Source organism: Dipodomys merriami, unplaced genomic scaffold, assembly GCF_024711535.1.
Source record: "Dipodomys merriami isolate MVZ:Mamm:240054 unplaced genomic scaffold, mDipMer1.0.p SCAF_5, whole genome shotgun sequence".
In the NCBI taxonomy this organism is placed as follows: Eukaryota; Metazoa; Chordata; class Mammalia; order Rodentia; family Heteromyidae; genus Dipodomys; species Dipodomys merriami.
This window is the reverse complement of record NW_027206068.1, coordinates 67,854,089-67,867,575: the sequence shown is the minus strand read 5'-3', so window position 1 is coordinate 67,867,575 and position 13,487 is coordinate 67,854,089.

Sequence of the window (13,487 nt, the reverse complement as noted above, 5' to 3'; positions counted from 1 at the left end):
TCCACAGATCCAATCTCTAATCACCCAACTCTATTGGGAACTACCATTTTATGATAGACCTAAAAAGATGACAGGACAGAGAGGAGACCTCCCCCACTGTGGAAATAAGTTTGAAGTCATATAGACAGGGAATTCAGAGTCCTGAGCATCATGGCATGGTTGTGGGGAATGTGTAAGCACCCCTCTGCCCCATGGACTCCACAGCTAGTTCAGGGTGCAGTAACAGTGTAGAGCCCAATGCAAGGCCTTCTCACCAGAGTCTACAGGAGTATTGCTGATAATGTCAGAAAGTACTCTGCTAAAATTGCTAAATCAATGGAAGTGATTGCTGATTTCTAAAAGTTTAGTGTATTGCTCTTAATCTCTGACTCCTGAGAGGTTGTTTGAGATGCAGCTATAGTTTGAAAGAGTATTGAATACACCGAAGAAGTTATTATTCCAGTATAAGAGGGGATTTTAAGAAGATGCTTTCACTGGATCCTCTGAATTAACTAATAGTTGCCTCCCCTTCTCTCCCCATTTCTATCTGTGCATTTTTTCTGTGTATGTGTATGTGTGTGTGTGTGTTGGTCATGGGGCTTGAACTCAGATCCTGGGCACTGTCTGAGTTTTGGTTTTTTTTGGGGGGTCCGGTCATGGGGCCTAGACGCTGTGCTTCAGCTCTTTAGCTCAAGGCTAGCACTCTACCACTTGAGCCACAGCACCACTTCTGGCTTTTTGCTTATGTGGTGCTGAGGAATCGAACCCAAGGCCTCATGCATGCAAGGCAAGCGCTCTACCCCTGAGCCACCTTCCCAGCCCCTCTCTGAGCTTTTTTTTGCTCAAGGCTAGCATTCTACCACATTGAGTCACAGCACCACTTCCTGTTTTCTGGTGGTTCATTGGAGACAGGAGTCTCATAGATTTTCCTGCCTGGGTTGCCTTTGAACTGTGATCCTCAGATCTCAGCCTCCGAAGTAGCAGATTACAGGTCTCAGCTATCTGTGCCTCTTTTTTTCTTCTGTTGGTCGTGGGGCTTGAACTCTGGGCCTAGTCGCGGTCCCTCAGCTCTTCAGCTCAAGGCTAGCACTCTATCACTTGAGCCACAGCGCCACTTCCGTTTTCACCTGGTTAATTGGAGATAAGAGTCTCATGGACTTTCCTGCTTGGACTGGCTTTGAACTATGATCCTCAGATCTCAGCCTCCTGAGTAGCTAGGATTACAGGCGTGAACCACCAGCGCCAATGCTATCTGAGCTGAGCTTTTCTTTACTTCAGTCCCTTTTAAATCATCTGTTTGCAGGAGGAAAGGAAAGATTCAGATAACCACCTTTTATGGAAGGCAAACTGCTCCTCAAACAAGCAATGTCTTCTTCTTATCTTAAAGCAAACAACCAAAAATGCAGGAGGTCACATTGTTCCAGTAATAAAGTAAAACCATCTCCAGAATTTCACCAAAGATAAAGACTGAGCTAATGGCCCACCACGCAGGCCATGTCTGGGACCTGGGACTGTTTAAACTCTGCAGACCTTTCTTACCTCTAGCCTGCAGATCTTCCTATTTGACCTGAAGCTAGTGTTTGTACGTCTGAAGATGGCTGAAGATGTACTGAAGTGCTGTCTTCCCATCGCTGCCATGTAATAAATCTCCTTTCACTGTCTTTCATCTTATTTCTTTTTTCTTTCTTTCTTTTTTTTTTTTTTGGTTGGTTGTGGGGCCTGAATCCTGGGCCTGGGCACTGTCCCTCAGCTCTTCAGCTTAAGGCTAGCATTCTACCACTTGAGCCACTGCACCACTTCTGGCTTTTTCTGTTTATGTGGTGCTAAGGAATCGAACCCAGGACCTCATGCATGCGAGGCAAGCGCTCTACCACTGAGCACCTTCCCAGCCCTCAACTTATATCTTTATTTGGCATATGAGGGTGAGTGGCCAGACCTGACATGGGACTCTTGGACTTTGGGCCTGGAGTTTAACAACTATGTTTCATCATCTACAGCTTTTAGAACAGTGATTTCTGGTGATAAAAATAATTTGTATTGTGATGATAGCTGTATGAATGTAAAAGTACTAAAAAAATAATTGAAATGTACAACAAAACAAGTGAATTTTATGATATGTAAATTGCATCTTAGTAAGCCTGATTTTGTTTTAAAGATAATCAATCCAACTTTGAACTCAGACCAATGTTCTTGAATCTCTGTTTCTCCAATTTCACTCTGGTGAGTGGCTATGCTGACCCTTAGACCTTAGAAACCACTGTGTAAATCACATCCCACCTTTCACCAGGCTTTGAGTTGCTAAGGGAACATCAACACATTAAGAAATGTTAGTGAACTGGACTCTGGTGACTCACACCTGTAATCCTAGCTACTCAGAAGGCTGAAATCTGAAGACTACAGATCCTTTCCAGGTAGAAAAGTCCATGAGACTGGCACCAGATGCAGGTGAAGGTTTTGAAGTTTCCCTTTAAAAGTAGGGACTCTGGGTAGGAAGGTGGCTCAGTGGTAGAGCGCTTGCCTTGCATGCCTGAGGCCCTGGGTTCGATTCCTCAACACCACATAAACAAAAAGAAAAAAGCCAGAAGTGGCACTATGGCTCAAGTGGTAGAGCACTAGCCTTGAGCTGAAGAGCTGAGGAACAGCGCCCAGGCCCAGAGTTCAGGCCCCAAGACCGGACCAAAAAAAAAAGTAGGGACTCTTCACTTAGAGTTCTTGACTTCGATCGCAGATTATGTATTTCTGGACAAGTCACAATGGTAAGAAAACTGGTCAGAGCTTTACTGATTAAGTAAGCAAGCAGACAGACAAGCAGAAAAGAGGAGGCACATTCTGTTCAGCTCAAGGCAAGCGCTCTACTGCTTGAGCCACAGCGCCACTTCTGGTTTTCTAGTGGTTTATTGGAGATAAGAGTCTCACGGTCTTTCCTGCCCGGGCTGGCTTTGAACCATGATCCTCAGATCTCAGCCCCCTGAGTAGCTAGGATTACAGGCATGAACCACTGGCGCCCGGCTTGTCCCCTTTTTTTTGGGGGGTGGTCCAGTCATGGGGCCTGAACTCTGGGCCTGGGCGCTGTCCCTCAACTCTTCACCTCAAGGCTAGCGCTCTACAGTGCCACTTCTAGCTTTTTTCTTTTTGCTTATGTGGTGCTGAGGAATCGAACCCAGGGCCTCAGGCATGCAAGGCAAGCACTCTACCACTGAGCCACCTTCCCAGCCCTTCTCCCCTAATCTTAAAGGAAGTACAGCTGGGAAGTAGAATGAATGAATGATTGAAAGTAGAATGACTATCTCCTGTATTTAAGCTTAAGATTTTTGAATTCCTGGCAGCCGTTTACCACGTCTTATTTCCCCTAGTCTATCCTGCTTCAACTATCATCTCCAGTTTACCATCAAAACACTGGAAGTGAAGATGTGGCTCAAGTGGTAGAGGCCAGCCTTGAGCAAAAAAAAAAGCTAATAAAGAGTTCAAGACCCTGAGTTGAAGTGTCAGTACTCTACAAAAAGGAAGGAAGGAAGGGAAAGGAATCGAAGGAAGGAAGGCTCACAGAGGAGCTGTGTTCATGCTGGCTGTTTGGGGAGGGCTTACTTACTTGCAACTGGGACCTCTTCCTCGGACAGCTGAGTAAGCACAACCCTAATGTTGAGCTTCCCCAGAGCAAAGGATCTCAAAAAAGGCAATGAAGAAGCCTGACTTGGGGGGAGGATGGGAAGGGATGAGAAGGGGAAACAAAGGAGGAAGCTACAATGCTTGATAAGAAATGTACTCATTGTCTTGCCCATGTAATTGTAACCCTTCTGTACAGTATTTTTACAATAAAAAAAATAAAAAAAGAAGCCTGACTTAATCTTAGAAGTCGGACTGTTATTTCTATACTATCTTACTGATTACAAAAATAAGTCCCATTCTGGTACCTGCCCAAGGGTGAAAATGTCTTGAGGCAAAGTCATTGAAGGCCAGCTGACTACTGGAGTCAATTCTGTAGGGAAAACCCCTACGTCTGCTGCCTCCACCCCATCCCACCCTTTTCCCTTCTCCTTTTATCTGATCTCTAGATTGCAGCTTCTGTCCACTCCCATATCTCCTGTCCAACACCTGTTGGCATGGACTTTGGACATTCCATCTGACTCAACTCTAATGTTTATGTACTTTTCATTTCTATGACTTGGCATAGCAGACTCATCATAGCCCATGTTTGTTTTGCTTCCCTCTGATTGGTGGCTCATATAGCTTAATTTCATAACAGTGTGCCCTGTCAACTCCAACTTTGCACTGTCCTCCAATTCATTTCCTTCAGATTCCCACATCTGCCCAGATCATCCAATCGAATAACAGTGATACACAATAATAGTAGAAAGACAGACACAATTAAAAAAAAAAAAAGAACAAACAACAAAAATTCTTCCTTTGGTTACTTAACAATTCTTCCTTTTCCCTTATCAGTCACTTGTTCTACTTTTTTAAACTATAGATACTGATTTCCAATGTTAACATTCCAAGAAAACTGTTAAATAAATGGAAATATGACTGTGTATGGAAGAATTTACTGACTTCAGTGCCCACTCTTAGGATACAACATGAAGTGTTCTGGCAAAGACCAGATGTTGCAGATTGTTGCCAAGATGTTTCCCTAAAGCATGAAAAAGTGATAATACATAAAGATGGAGATTGAAAGCCAGACACTGATAATCTTGTAATCCTAGCTACTCAGAAGGTTGAGATCTGAAGATCGAAGTTCACAGCCAGCCAGGGCAAGAAAGTCTGTGAGATGTGAGACTCTTTTTTTTTGGGGGGGGGGTCGGTTATGGGGCCTGAATTCTGGGCCTGGGCGCTGTCCCTCAGCTCTTCAGCTCAAGGCTAGCACTCTACCACTTGAGCCACAGAACCACTTCCGGCTTTTTTCTTTTTGCTTATATGGTGCTGAGGAATTGAACCCAGGGCCTCAGGCATGCAAGGCAAGCGCTCTACCACTGAGCCACCTTCCCAGCCCCGATGTGAGGCTCTTAGCTCCAAGTAACCTCCAGAAAAACTGGAAGTGGTGCTGTGCATCAAAGTGGTAGAGCACTAGCCTTGAGCAGAAAAGGTCAGGGACAGCTCCCAGGCCCTGAGTTCAAGCCCTACCACTAACAACAACAACAAAAAAAGGCTGAGCCAAGAGGAGGGTGAATTTGAGGGGAGTCTGAACAACACATTACAACTCCTGTCTAAAAAGAAAAAGTTCAGGGGCTGGGAAGATGGCTCAATGGTAGACTGCTTGCCTTGCTCACATGAGGCCCTGGGTTGAATTCCTCAGTACCACATAAGCAGAAAAAGCCAGAAGTACTGATGTGGCTCAAATGGTAGAGTGCTAGCCTTGAGCTGAAAAGCTGGGGGACAGTGCCCAGGCCCAGAGTTCAGTCCCATGACTGACAAAAAAAGAAAAAGAAAAAGAAAAAGAAAGAAAGAAAGAAAGGAAGGAAGGAAGGAAGGAAGGAAGGAAGGAAGGAAGAAAGAAAGAAAGAAAGAAAGAAAGAAAGAAAGAAAGAAAGAAAGAAAGAAAGAAAGAAAGGGGCTGGGAAGGTGGCTCAGTGGTAGAGCGCTTGCCTTGCATGCAAGAGGCCCTGGGTTTGATTCCTCAGCACCACATAAGCAAAAAGAAAAAAGCCAGAAGTGCGCTGTGGCTCAATTGGTAGAGCGCTAGCCTTGAACTGAAGAGCTGAGGGACAGCGCCCAAGCCCAGAGTTCAGGCCCCACAACCGAACCCAAAAATAAAAAATAAAGGGCTGGGAAGGTGGCTCAGTGGTAGAGTGCTTGCCTTGCATGCCTGAGGCCCTGGGTTCGATCCCTCAGCACCACATAAGCAAAAAGAAAAAAGCCAGAAGTGGCACTATGGCTCAAGTGGTAGAGCGCTAGCCTTGAGCTGAAGAGCTGAGGGACAGCGCCCAGGCCCAGAGTTCAGGCCCCACAACCGGACCCAAAAAATAAAAAAAATAAAATAAAAAATAACTGAAAGAAAGAAAGTAAAGAAAAAGCTCAATAGTACTGGTAGATACTACTAATGAATAAGGAACTGTCACTTGTAATCCTAGCAACTACTAAGGTACAAAAAGGAGAATCATGGTCTGAGCTTGGAGCAAGCAAATAGTGTAACCCCTACTCTAAAAACAAACAAAAGCAAAAAGGGCTGAGGCTTTGGCACAGTGACAGAGCACTTGCATATGACACACCGGGCTCTGAGTTCAAACTATAGTACTATACCCTCCCCTCAAAGAACAAGATTTAAGAAGCAGAACAACTAGAAGAATAGTCACCCCACATAATCACAATTCCCTACCCAGACTCCATACTTGAACTCAGAACCCACTAAGTTGGAAAAGCGGCTATTTTCCTCAGGTGAAGGACCTGCAAGACCATGTCAGCAATGTATTGCAATGGTTCTTCCAATCTTTTCCCTAGACAGACACCATTTACTGCAGTGACGAAACACTGAGAAAAGAGGAAAAACTAGACAATTTAGTGAGTGTTAGGCATAGGTCAGAGGTCAGCCTTTGTCCAGAAACTGGAAGCATCTTCATGAACCCCACAGGAGAAGGAGTCAAACGAAGTCTTGATTAGGGTCAAGCTTACAGAGTTCTTGAGTCCCCTTAGCTCTATCACTTGTCAAATAATTGGGACTGATGTATTTATAAGTTGTGCTAATCACATTCATTTTGGCCTTGTAAGGAAGGAGTTGAGCCAGGTGCTAGTGCTCATGCCTATAATCACAGCTACTCAGGAGGCTTAAATATGAAGATTCAGGTAAGGCCATCTTGGGCAGGAAAGTCCTTAAGGCTCTTATTTCCAATTAACTACCAAAAAAGCTGAAGTAAGGTGAGGTTCAAGTAGTAGAGCAACAGTCGAGCAAAAGCTCATGGACAGTGCCTAGGACCTCAGTTCAAACCACAGGACTGGCACACAAAAATCAGCAAACAAAAATAGTGCAGGGCACTGGTGGCTTATGCCTGTAATCCTAGCTACTCAGGAAGCTGAGATCTGAGGATTGCAGTTCAAAGTCAGCCTGAGCACATAAGTCCCTGTGAGACTCTTATCTCTAATTAACCACTCAAAAACTGGTAGTGGAGCTGTGGCTCAAAGTGGTAGAACACTAAGCCTTGAGCAAAAGAGCTCAGGGACAGTACCCAGGCCCTGAGTTCAAGCTCCTCAACCAACAACAACAAAAAAAAGGGGAGAAGCTGAGCTGGAACCATCTGTTATTGCATCCCACCCTCTAGACAACTATGAAATAGTCACGATTTATAGCAACTGTGTTGTAGGATGGAAAATATGGCAGAGACTAGTGCTATTCTTTTTTTCTTTTTTCTTTTTTTGTCGGTCGTAGGGCTTGAACTCTGGGCTTGGGTGCTGTCCCTGCGCTGTTCAGCTCAAGGCTAGAACTCTACCACGTGAGCCACAGTGTCACTTCCCATTTTCGAGTGGTTTATTGGAGATAAAAGTCTCACAGACTTTTCTGTCCAGGCTGGCTTTGAATTGTGATCCTCAGATCTCAGCCTCCTGAGTAGCTAGCATTACAGGCGTGAGCCACTGGCGCCTGGCTTAGTGCTACTCTTAAGTACATAAAGGATGAGGAAGTATGGCCCCTGCGGTATCTCTGTTTACCTTTCCAGTATGGATCCTGAAGTAACTGGATGAGTCCTAGACCACACCTACAGACTATTGCTCGTCATACCTCCTGTGCTGAACATAGCATTTTTGCCAGGGTAAATTTGTGCCACCTAAGGCATGTGGTTTGCAGCCATTCATCTAATGAATGTGTTCTTGTCTACCCTAATCAGATCATAATTCCTATTCACACATAATGAGTAACAGATGTTCACACTTTTGCCATAGAGCTACCTTTACTTAACAGAGTCCTGTCATAATTCAGTCCAAAGAGAACTGGAAAATCTGGTCATCATTCCAATGACTTACTGGGCATTTCTGTCCCCACAATCCTGAATTCTGTAGAGAGAGGCTCAGGGTCCCCAGATGGACATACTTTAGCCCATAGATACAACAGAGGTTCCCAAGTGCTGGCTGCTAGCTAAATGGTTAAAGAGCAGGAGATAAGAAAAGGAAAGGCCATCTCAGGAAAAGTCAGCTAAGGGAGGTAAGGTTGTTCCATACTGGGGACAGAATGGAATGTGTTTGGAACCCCAGGGATGGATTTAAGTGTCTCTTGGTTCTTAATTGTGATTGAATGATTATGGCAAGAACAGCACCTTTACTGGAGAATGTGCTTAGACCCCTTAAGAATGAGCACTGGGGCTCCCAGTCTGGTAGCTACTAAGATCAGCTGAAGTGCTAGAGCAGGGTGAGGGGTATTAGCCTCCACAGTGGGGAATGGTGGGGGAGATAGAATAAGGGCCATAGCACTTGTTTCCCTGAACTGAGTTTCCTTGTAGGAAGAGAGGTTCTAAAAGAGCTACTTCCCTAGTACAATGGAGAAGGAGGATCACGTGGTATCAACTATTGTTCATGCTTGGCACCACGTGACCTTCCCTCATGGACTGTAGCTGACACCACAGTCACATTCTTGTTGTTTGGCTTCCTGGAGTGTGTTTAGCTGATAGCCTTCAGGCTTAACTATTCTGGAGTCACTTTCCAGCCAAACTGGTATTTTCCTTGTGGCTCCATCACTGACTCCAAAGCAATGTATAGGACTTTGTTTTTTCCCCAGGGTAGACTCCTGCTCGGGGAGCTCCCCAGTCTGACACAGACTATCTCCTTTGACTTTCTGTGCTGTTTCCTCTGCATTCTTCTACTACTCTCCCCGTTTTTTTCTCCTTGATGTTCCTGCCTTCCCAGTATTGGGATTATAGGTAGGTACCACCACACCTGGCTACTTCAGCTCCTTATGTTCGTGTCAGCAGCTCCTTCCGGAGAGGCTGACCATGTCCATGGTTCTAAAATTCCGTACTTCCAAAATCCAAAATCTTCTTTGCCCTTCCCTTCCACAACCAAAATGGTTTCTTTTGAGGTAAGCCTTATCTAATTATAGACACACACACACACACACACACACAAATTACATACAGGCCTATGTTTGTGGGAATAGAAAGAACTCAGGGGTTTATGCAAGCCAGGCAAGAACTCTACCACTGAGCTATTTCCCCAGTCCTCCAATTGATTTTTTTTTTTTTGGTCGGTCATGGGGCTTGAACTCTGGGCTTGGGCGCTCTCCCTGTGCTCTTCAGCTCAAGGTGAGCGCTCTACTGCTTGAGCTACAGCGCCACTTCTGGTTTTCTACTGGTTTATTGGAGATAAGAGTCTCATGGACTTTCCTGCCCAGGCTGGCTTTGAACTGTGATCCTCAGATCTCAGCCTCCTGCATAGCTAGGATTATAGGTGTGAGCCACCAGCACCTGGCTCTCCAATTGATTTCTATGACTTCAAATAGAGGGGAATTATTTACTACCTTTACAACTCTTCATTCTCTAACTCTTGAATGCCTGCTGTGGCATTCAGCCACATAGTTGTATACTTTTTTGTTGCTGTTGTTGATCTTGGAGCTTGAACTCTGGGCCTGGACGCTGTCCTTCAGCTCTTCAGTTCAAGGCTAGCACTCTACCACTTGAGCCACAGCACCACTTCCAGCTTTTTCTGCTTATATGATGCTAAGGAATCAAACCCAGAGCCTCATGCATGCCAGGCAAGCACTCTACAACTGAGCCACCTTCCCAGCCTAGATTCCTGTATACTTTAACACTTATTTGTGTTTTCCCCAAACATTCTTTGAGTATGGGAGAATGTTTCTTAGATGTCTACATGTTCAGAGTGACTGATCTATGGCTGCATAGAAGGTTATCAGTAAATACAATGAATTCATTGAACTCAAGTGATTTTCTAGTAAAAGGTCCCTAGGAACCTGTCAGACCACAAAAAAGTCCAACTATAGATGCAGCATGTACAGCCAATGGAGTCAGATAATGTGGCCCCAGGTCTGGCTGGTTTTCATACCAAAGATTCTATTTCTATTTGTATTTCTATTTCTTTCTTTCTTTTTTGTCGGTCGTGTTCTGGGCCTGGGCACTGTTCCTCAGCTCTTCAGCTCAAGGCTAGCACTCTACCACTTGAGCCACAGTGCCACTTTTGGTTTTCAGAGTGGTTTATTGGAGATAAGAGTCTCACAGACTCTCCTGCCTGGGCTGGTATTGAACTGTGATCCTCATATCTCAGCCTCCTGAGTAGCTAGGATTGCAGGTGTAAGCTACCAGTGCCCAGCTTTCTGTTTCTGTGTCTGTCTGTGTGTGTGTGTGTGTGTGTGTGTGTGTCTGTCTGTCTGTCTGTCTGTCTGTCTGTCTGTCTATGTGCACATGTTGGTACTGGGCTTGAACTTAGGGCGCTATCCCTTTAGGTTTTTCTCTCAAGAGAAAAAAGTGGCATTCTGCCACTTGAGTCATAGCTCACTTCTGTTGTTTTACTAGTTAGTAGGAGATGAGAGTCTTAAAGACTTTTCTGCCCAGGATTCTTACCTGAATTCTCAGATCTCAGTGTCCTGAGTAGCTATGATTATAGGCATGAGCCATTCACACCAGACTTGGAACTATTTGAAAAAGATGGGGTGGGCATGTAGCTTAGTGGTAGAGTGCTTGCCAACATTCATGAAGCCCTGGGTTCAATTCCTCAGTACCACATACATCGAAAAAGCTGGAAGTGGTGGCACTGTGGCTTAAGTGGTAGAGTGCTTATCTTGAACAAAAGAAGTTCAGGAGGGCTGGGAAGGTGGCTCAGTGGTAAAGTGCTTGCCTTGCATGCATGAAGCCCTGGGTTCAATTCTTCAGCACCACATAAGCAAAAAGAAAAAAGCTGGAAGTGGCGCTGTAGCTCAAGTGGTAGAGTGCTAGCCTTGAGCTGAAGAGCTGAGGGACAGTGCCCAGGCCCAGAGTTCAGGCCCCACAACCGGACCAAAAAAAAAAAAGTTCAGGGACAGTGCTCAGGCCCTGAGTTCAAGCCCCAGAACTGGCAAAAAAAAAAAAAAAAAAGAAAGAAAGAAAGAAAGAAAGACAAAAGAATATGAAGCACTTAGGCATTGGGCCTTCGAGTTTCTTTTGTGGTTCTCTTCCACCCCCCCTCCCCTTTTTGTCACTGTTTTTTTTTTTTTTAATTTCTGTATCCTTTGTCTGATATATGTTTAGCTGATTTGGGGAGGAGAAGCACAGAAACAGTGGGACAAAGGGTGAACTAATACAGCAGTGATACGCACTAGACACTATATTGGAAATGAGCTACACAACTTGGGGAGGACAGAAGGAAAGGGAAAAACTGGGAGAAAATGAGGGAGGGGGTGACATTGTTCAAAAAGAAATGCACTCATTACTTGATTTATGTAACTATAACCTCTCTGTACATCACCTTCACAATTAAAAAAAAAAAGAATAGCCGGACGCTGGTGGCTGTAATCCTAGCTACTCCAGAGGCTGAGGTCTGAGGATCACAGTTCAAAGCCAGCCTGGGCAGGAAAGTCTATGAGACTCTTATCTCCAGTAAATCACTAGAAAACCAGAAGTGGCACTGTGGCTCAAGCGGTAGAGCGCTCGCTTGAGCTGAAGAGCACAGGGACAGTGCCCAAGCCCAGAGTTCAAGCCCCATGACAGACAAAAAAACAACAACAACAAAAAAAGAATATCCTCTTTTGGGGTCTCACTGTGTGTATCTAGAATTATGTATAGTTTATCATATTCCAGTGTATTTTAGATCTTATTTCCACATATCAGAGAGAATATGCACCTTTTGTCTTTCTGAGCTTTGTTACCTCACTTAACATGATCTGTTCTAGTTCCATCCATTTCCCTGCAAATGACATTATTATATTCTTTCTAATGGCTGCGTAAAGTTCCATTATGCATAGGTACCACATTTTTTGATCCACTCATCTATTGCGGGCATCTGGGCTGTTTCCATATTTTGGCTATTGTGAATAGTGCAGCAATGAACATGGATGTGCGAATGTTTTTATCATATTCTGGTTTGTGATGTTCTGGGTAGATGCCCAGGAATAGTATGGCTGGGTCATGAGAAAGGTCTATGTTTAGTTTTTGAAAAACTCCATACTGCTGTCCATGGTGGTTGTACTAGTTTACATTCTCTCCTACAGTGCAGTAGGGTTGCTTTTCCCCCACAATCTTGCCAACATTTGTTGTTCCAATTTACAATGTTGGCCAATCTAACTGGGGTAAGATGAAATCTCAGAGTTGTTTTGATTTGCATTTCCTTTATGGCCAGGGATGATGAATGTTTTCTCATGTTTCTTTGTCCATTTTACTTCTTTTGAGAAGTCTTTCCTTAGCTCCCTTGCCCATTTAATGATTGGTTTAATAGGTTTGGGAGGCATTAGGTTCTTGAGCTCCTTGTATATATTGGATATTAGGCTTTTGTCTGATATTGATGGTAAAGATCTTCTCCTTCCATGACAAACAAAATTAAAAGAATTCATGACTACTAACCCAGCATTATAAAGAATTCTAAAGGGAGGAATACAATCTGAAGAAAATAATCAAAATCAAAGAAACACATCAGGCACAAATCACTAGAAGATCAATTTAATAATCACAGGAAGAGGAAAAAAACAAAATACAGGAAATTATGGCACATCTCTCTATAATAATTCTAAACATTCTTGGACTCAGTTCTCCAATCAAAAGAAGAATAGCAAATTGAATAAAAAACCAAGATCTATCCAATGTTTGTGTTCTGTTTTGTGTTATTTTTGAATTAAAACTTCCACTAATTATAGTAAATATCTTTTAATATATTACCTGTATGTCATATTTATTAAATAAATAAAATATATCAATCTCTGATCTTAGATAAAAAATTCAGATACAGACATTTGCACAAAATAGCATATAAAAAACCATCAAGAGGGCTGGGGGTTTCTCCCAGCGGAAGGGTGCCTACCGGCGCGCTCAAGGCCTTGGGTTCGGTCCTCAGCCCTGGAAAAAAAAACAAAAACCATCAAGAACGTCATAAAGGCTGTCAAACTAACTTATATCAGAAAACAGCCCTATTGCAAAGAAGAAGAGGAGGAGGAGGCAGCGGCGGCGGCAGACTCCCAAGCTTAGGGTCTCTCTTTCCTCCACCACCCCGCAAAAATAAATAAAGACAAGGAATAAAATAGCATATAAAACCTTTCTAGTATTTTACCATTATTTGCTCCGTAGAAAAAGCGGTTACATTTCAGGCACAAAAATAACAAAAATCACTTCTATGTAGAGCTTCAAAAAAAGAGAGGGACGGTCTCCTAGTCTGTTGGCTCTCTTCCTGGGTTAGCTATGTCCTTAGCTGTGCAGAAACTTGTTATTGTGATGTAGTCCCATGTGTCATGTCTCTCTCCTATCTGTGTGGTTCAGGGGACTCTTCAAGAAGTTTCTACCTATAAGTTTTGTTTCTCCTTCTCTGGCAGTAGTTTCAGTTTCGGGTCTGACGCAGCGATCTCGATCCACTTCGAATTGGTATTAGTGCCTGGTGACCCACTGAGATCCACTTTCAGTTTT